Source organism: Camelus dromedarius, chromosome 35, assembly GCF_036321535.1.
Source record: "Camelus dromedarius isolate mCamDro1 chromosome 35, mCamDro1.pat, whole genome shotgun sequence".
NCBI classification, from domain to species: Eukaryota; Metazoa; Chordata; class Mammalia; order Artiodactyla; family Camelidae; genus Camelus; species Camelus dromedarius.
In genome coordinates, this window is record NC_087470.1 from 9,263,859 (window position 1) to 9,270,038 (window position 6,180).

The 6,180-nt window shown below is 37.7% G+C and overlaps 1 pseudogene; it reads left to right on the forward strand.

Moving 5' to 3' along the window:
• Positions 1 to 1,577: 1,577 nt before the first annotated feature.
• On the forward strand, positions 1,578 to 2,728 carry LOC135319985 (olfactory receptor 4A15-like; annotated as a pseudogene).
• Positions 2,729 to 6,180: the final 3,452 nt, after the last annotated feature.

Sequence of the window (6,180 nt, forward strand, 5' to 3'; positions counted from 1 at the left end):
TCATTGTGCTCGGGGACACTGAATTATATATTATGCAATGAAATGCTGGAGTTCAGAAGATGGAATTCCTTTAGGCAGCTGGTTTTGTCTACTCATGCATCTGAAAGTTCAGGTTTTGATTTTCTCATTTTCCTTTACTCTGGAAGTCTAAAGGTTCTGAGAGGCAAGTCCTGGTGCTGATGCTGAGTTAACACTCCAATCCACCTCCAGATTGACAGCTCAGGAAATTCAAAATTCCTTTACTTCTAAATAACTCACTCAATGCCTCTAAACAAAACCACATACAAATTTCAAAGCATATTTTATTCAGCTGATAGTCTTTGACATTTTCTAGCTGCCTTTCTTCTGTCATCTCTTAACTTCTCTCCTCTATACTTTTATTCTCCTGCTGATGTCTGAGTACAAATTGGTTCATGAGAGGCACAAAGAATAGAAAAAAACCCTGCCATTCACAAATGGCAGTCTATAAATGTAGACACTGGAATGGAGCACATTTGAGATAGTCCTGCCAAAATGAAATTATCCACATTACATGTAAAACTGGACCTGGATCATATCAGAAATGCCCAATAGACGACTGAGTTTCCTCAAGTGAGTATGAGTGTCCTAAGTTCCACACAGACTCAGATAACCAAGAACTTACAATATGAACAAAATAACTAATCTAGTTTACTCATTACTTTAATAATCAAATAACCTTTAATGCACACTAATTCACCCTGATTAATATAAAGAGAGTCTACCAGTGGAAGTGTTAGAATCCAGTTTGAGATAAAGGCTTCTATGAAAAGAATTCAGAAACACATCTGGGAAGATAATCACCTTTTCAGTAAGAATGAATTGAGACATGATTTTTCCAAGATGACTGAGCCAAATCAAATAATATATTTCTTGATTTTGGTATAGAATTCTTTCTCCTATACCACAACTATGTCTCAAATTTTATTTTGGCATTTTTAATTAAGCTATGCTTAGCGACAATTGATTCTGAACAATTTGGAAAGTAGGAAAAATGTCAATGTAGTATCAATCACTTCGGTTTATACTGTCCAATTTTCTCTAATAACATTGTGATAAGTGTCATTTTAGTTTGTGTTTGTTGGGGGTGCATCTTTAAATAAAACATTACTTTCATTGTACTTTACTGGGAAGAATTTTAGACATTATCTCTGTTCAGTTGTTCTCTAATGAGTTTTGAAGTTCAGTTTATTTAAACAGAGTTTAACAAGCTTCTAATGAATACTCGTGATGAGCCTGGTTCTTTCACACTGTGGGTGACTTAATTCTTGATCTTTGTAGCTCACAGTAATTCAAAGAGATAGTTATCTAAATGTAAGCCAATAGTTTTATGCTCCATGACTAAGCATTACTTTACATAAATATATAAATCAGTTATTAGAGATGAGATTGTTTTCACGGTGGGCCTCAGAAGCCAAAATGTGTTCAGGAAAAATAGAAATGGTATATCAAGGCAAAAGTGTCATCTTTGTGAGAGAGATTGTGGAAAAAGCAGCTTTCTTATTGTGTGGTATGCCACCTCTCAGGTATGCCTCCCAGTTAGAATACTGACATCTCATCACTGTAGTTGAAGCAAGGAATTTGTGATATTGAATGGAGTGCTTGTGGGAGGAGATTCCAAAATCTCATTGTGTGAACCCTCGTGGATAAAACACTGTGCAGTAAGATATCACAGTTTTGACAGAAAGCTTGCAATCCTCTCTAAGTCATTGTTGGCCCTTTTGTTTGCAGACTCTGACACTTGATCAACACCTTTGGATCACCATGGAAAATAGGAACAATGTGACTGAATTTGTCCTGCTGGGGCTCACACAGAACCCTGAGATGCAAAAAGTTCTATTTGTCCCCTTCTTACTCATCTACCTCATGACCATAGTGGGCAATCTGCTTATCATGGTGACCATCATGGCCAGCCGGTCCCTGGGTTCCCCCATGTACTTTTTTCTGGCTTATTTATCATTTATAGATACTGTCTATTCTACTGCCATTGCTCCCAAAATGATCACCGACTTGCTTCATGAGAAAAAGACTATTTCTTTCCAGGCTTGTATGACTCAAGTCTTTATAGATCATCTGTTTGCTGGTGTTGAAGTCATTCTCCTGGTGGTGATGGCCTATGACCGATACATAGCCATCTGTAAGCCTCTTCATTATTTGGTCATCATGAATCAGCGGGTATGTGTTCTCATGCTGCTGCTGGCCTCGACTGGAGGCTTTCTGCACTCATTGGTTCAATTTCTCTTCATTTATCAGCTCCCTTTCTGTGGCCCCAATGTCATTGACAATTTCCTGTGTGATATGTACCCCTTATTGAAACTTGCTTGCACCAACACCCACCTCATTGGACTCTCCATGATAGCTAATGGAGGGGCAATCTGCACTGTTGTCTTCTTCACTCTCCTATGGGGTCATATTACACTCCCTTAAGGTGCATGGTGTGGGAGGAAATCACAAAGCCTTCCACACTTGTGCATCACATATGACGGTGGTCATTTTATTCTTTGTTCCCTGTATCTTTCTGTATGCAAGGCCTAATGTCAACTTTCCCATTGACAAATCCATGATGGTAGTTGTAACTTTTATAACTCCCATGTTGAACCCCTTAATCTATACCTTGAGAAATGCAGAAATGAAAAATGCCATGAAGAAACTTTGGAGTAAAAATCTGACTTTAGGTGGAAAAGGGCTGTATCCCTCATGTAGGACATGATATTCATTCTTTTACAGAATCATGGAATACTTTAAACTACACGTGATTGCATTTAAAACATCATTTCCTTTGGGTTATTTAGCCTATTTGTTCTGAAACAGCTATACAAATTAATCTTTTTGTAAGTGGAATATTTTATAGTCCTTAAGACCAAGAGAATTGCATAGGTTTAATTTCTTATATATGTATTCATAGTGTATGAAGATTCCTTACCTACAACAATTTTTTGGTTTTATTTCAAGTTCTTGTTTGTGGGGTATGGTACCATTCTGGTATAGAGAAACACGACCTAAAAGAACTTGTTTCTTTTAGTCTGAGAGGGTGAAATTTGAAATTAAAAATTTAGATTGTTTTAAAAACATTAATCTAACAATAAAAATAAATGTCTCAGTCAAATTAATTAATTTAAAATTTCACAGCACATGTTCATAGCAAAGGATAAATCCACAAGACATGAACTTTGTGAAATTTATGCTGTAATGGTAGGGTGTGGTTGATTTTCTTTACTGATCAAGTTTTTGACTAAGAATTAAATTTTTCAACCCCTTGCTGTGAATCTAGCTCAAGTGGCCTCCCCAGTAGTTGAATATATATTTAAGTCACTCAAATCATCTATATCTTTAGAGTCTGGCTTCATTAAATTAAACTATCTGGGTTTAGAGCTTTTTGTTTAATGCAATAAATATTTAACATCAGGGATACAGATTATTTTGATTTACATAATGAATGCTTTTCTGATTCTCCATAAACTATGAGTTCTTGACTTAAGTGATGAATTGAAAGTATCTTCTCTGTTTACAATACCTCTATGGTGGCTTTGGGGAACAAATACTGCATTACAAAGATCGGTTTTAAGGCTCTGGCATTACAAGCTTCCTGTCAAAATGCAACTCACAACTTAGACACTCAGGTCCAAAATATGCCTTCTTTTTATTTTTTTTCTCAATTTATAACTGAAATCACTCAGTGTGCTTAGCAATACTAATGCCTCCGTATGTTTGAGATGTTTTGAATTGATACCAACAATAAAGTTTTATCTATTCTTCAGTGAAGGAAATAAAAAGTACTCTAGGTCTTTTAATTAGAAAGAAATCTAATACTTCAAAAACGGTCAGATTTTAAGGAGCTAACTGTTGGATTTGAAGATGCTCATTAAAGAGAGCATGATTGGGATCAAGGTTTCACCACCTGTGCTGTACGTAGTGATGAGGAAGCTGGACTCAGGGTGAAATATCTCTGCATGCACTTCTCAAATTCCTTCCCTGCTCTGAGATAAATAATTTTCTTTAAATATTTTACTTTTTTTATATTTACATCTTTCAACCACAAAGGATATATATTTTTAGGTATGGTATGAGATGGGTGTATATGTTGCTTTCTTATAAGGATATGTACTTTTCCCCAGTACATTTATTGAACAATTCTGTTACCAATTAGCCTGCAATGCCACTACTTCTTTCATATATAAAGATCTATGTATCTATTATTCTATTTCTTAGCTTTCTATTTTGTTCATTTAGTGTATCTACCATGAGCCAGTACTACAACATCTAAATTACAGCAGTGTTACAGATACCATTGCCATATAAAAAAAAAATCACCTCAAAATTTAGTGATTTAAAACACCAACATTCACTTTATTTCAGATGGTTTCAGTGGGTCAGGAATTTGATCAGTTCATTTGGGAGTTCAAGTCTTAGCTACTCCCATAAGTTTGCTGTTAGAAATTGGCTAAGACAGAAGTCATCTAAAAAGTTTCTTCACTCATACCTGTCATGCAGGCTGGAAAGCCTTGAGCAGCAGGGACTGGAATAGCTGTACTCTTTGAGATAGTAAGAGTGAGCTTCTAATCCAATGGAACTGGTGTTCTGATAAGAAATGAAAAGTACACCAGAGCTTGCTCTCTGATGTTTGCTTAGAGGAAAGGCCATGTTGTTGCAGAAAAATTGGCCCCCATCCATGATGAGCCTAATTGAAACTCAAAGATGTGGTCTTGATGCAGGAAAGATGGATGTGGGGCATGAGGAGGGCCATGTCCCAGGCTTCAGCTGAGCCCCTGGGATGTGCCCCACCAAGTGTGAGTCCTTGGCTTTTCACAAGAAAGAATTCAAGAGTGAGCCACAGTTGAGTAAAGGTAGATTTATTCAGAGGTAAATTTTAAGGCAAAAGAAAGGCCACAAAGTGTGGGTGTTGGCTGCTCAAATTAACAGTAGGTACACACTCCATAGACTGAGTGTGGGCTGTCTCTGAACAGAGAGAGAGAGAGAGGAGAGAGATGTGGTGGTTGTGAGGAACCATGTTGCCAGTTTTTATTGTCTCAGTGGCTTCATATGCTAATAAGTGGAAGGAGCAGTCTAACTAGTCTGGGGAAGGGGCTGGGATTCCCAGGAAGTTGGCCATTTCCCACTCTGAGACCTTTTGTGGCTAGCCTTGGGGCTTCCATGGCACCTGTGGGCATGTTACTCACCAAGTTAATATGTTACAGTGAGCATATAATGAGGCTCAAGGTCTGCTAGAAGTCAAATCACCCACCATCTTGAGCCTCAGGGCCTACTGGGGGTTGAATCTTTCACCATTTTGATGTTAATTGCTGTAACATTCCTTGAATGGCTGTGCCCTGACCCCTTTTTGTCTCATTCTTAGGGCTTAGAAGAGAAGAGACAGCTTTATTGATTTGCCAGGCAAAGGGAGTTCACAGCAGGCTAGTGCCTTCAAAACTGTGAACAGGGTGATTACACAGCCATAGCTTAAACAAAACAACAATCAACAGAATTATTTTCTTCTCATAAGACTTAGAGTGGCATCATGGTGTCTCCAGGTGACCAGTTCTATAGAGGCTAGTAGTTGTCACTCTTTCCATCTCTTTATTTTATAAGCACCCAAGGTGTGGTCTTCTTGGGAATTCAGGCTATTTTGTAAGGTTACAGTCCCGTGACTTTCTCCCTGGTGAATGACTCAGAGACTTAGCATGATTATTACTTTTGATTACTGGAATAAAGTAGAAACAGTAAAATTAATGGCTTTACTTTAACAATGGGCCTTGAGCTGTGAGTAGAAACCGGTCAGTCCAGTTAGTTGACTGTGTTAAGGGCAAGTATAAGAATAAGCAATCTGTTAGCCTAAGTGCAGCCATTTTATTAATTCTCCTCCAACATGAGGATAGAGGAGAGAGAAGGTGGCCATTTTTAAATTGGGAAGAAAGTTCTCACCAGAACCCCACCCTGCAGGCACCTTGATCTTGGATGTCCAGCTTCCACAACGGTGAGAAAATAAATGTCCATAGTTTAAGCTATCCAATCTGAAGTATTTTGCTGTGAAAACCCAAGCCAAGTAATATGATGATGATGATGATGGTGATCAAATATAATCTAAATTTGGTGAACAGTGGTCTGAATTGAGTAAACAGATTCAATTCAGAAAAATCATGGCTCCTCATCCAATCACCGGATGTG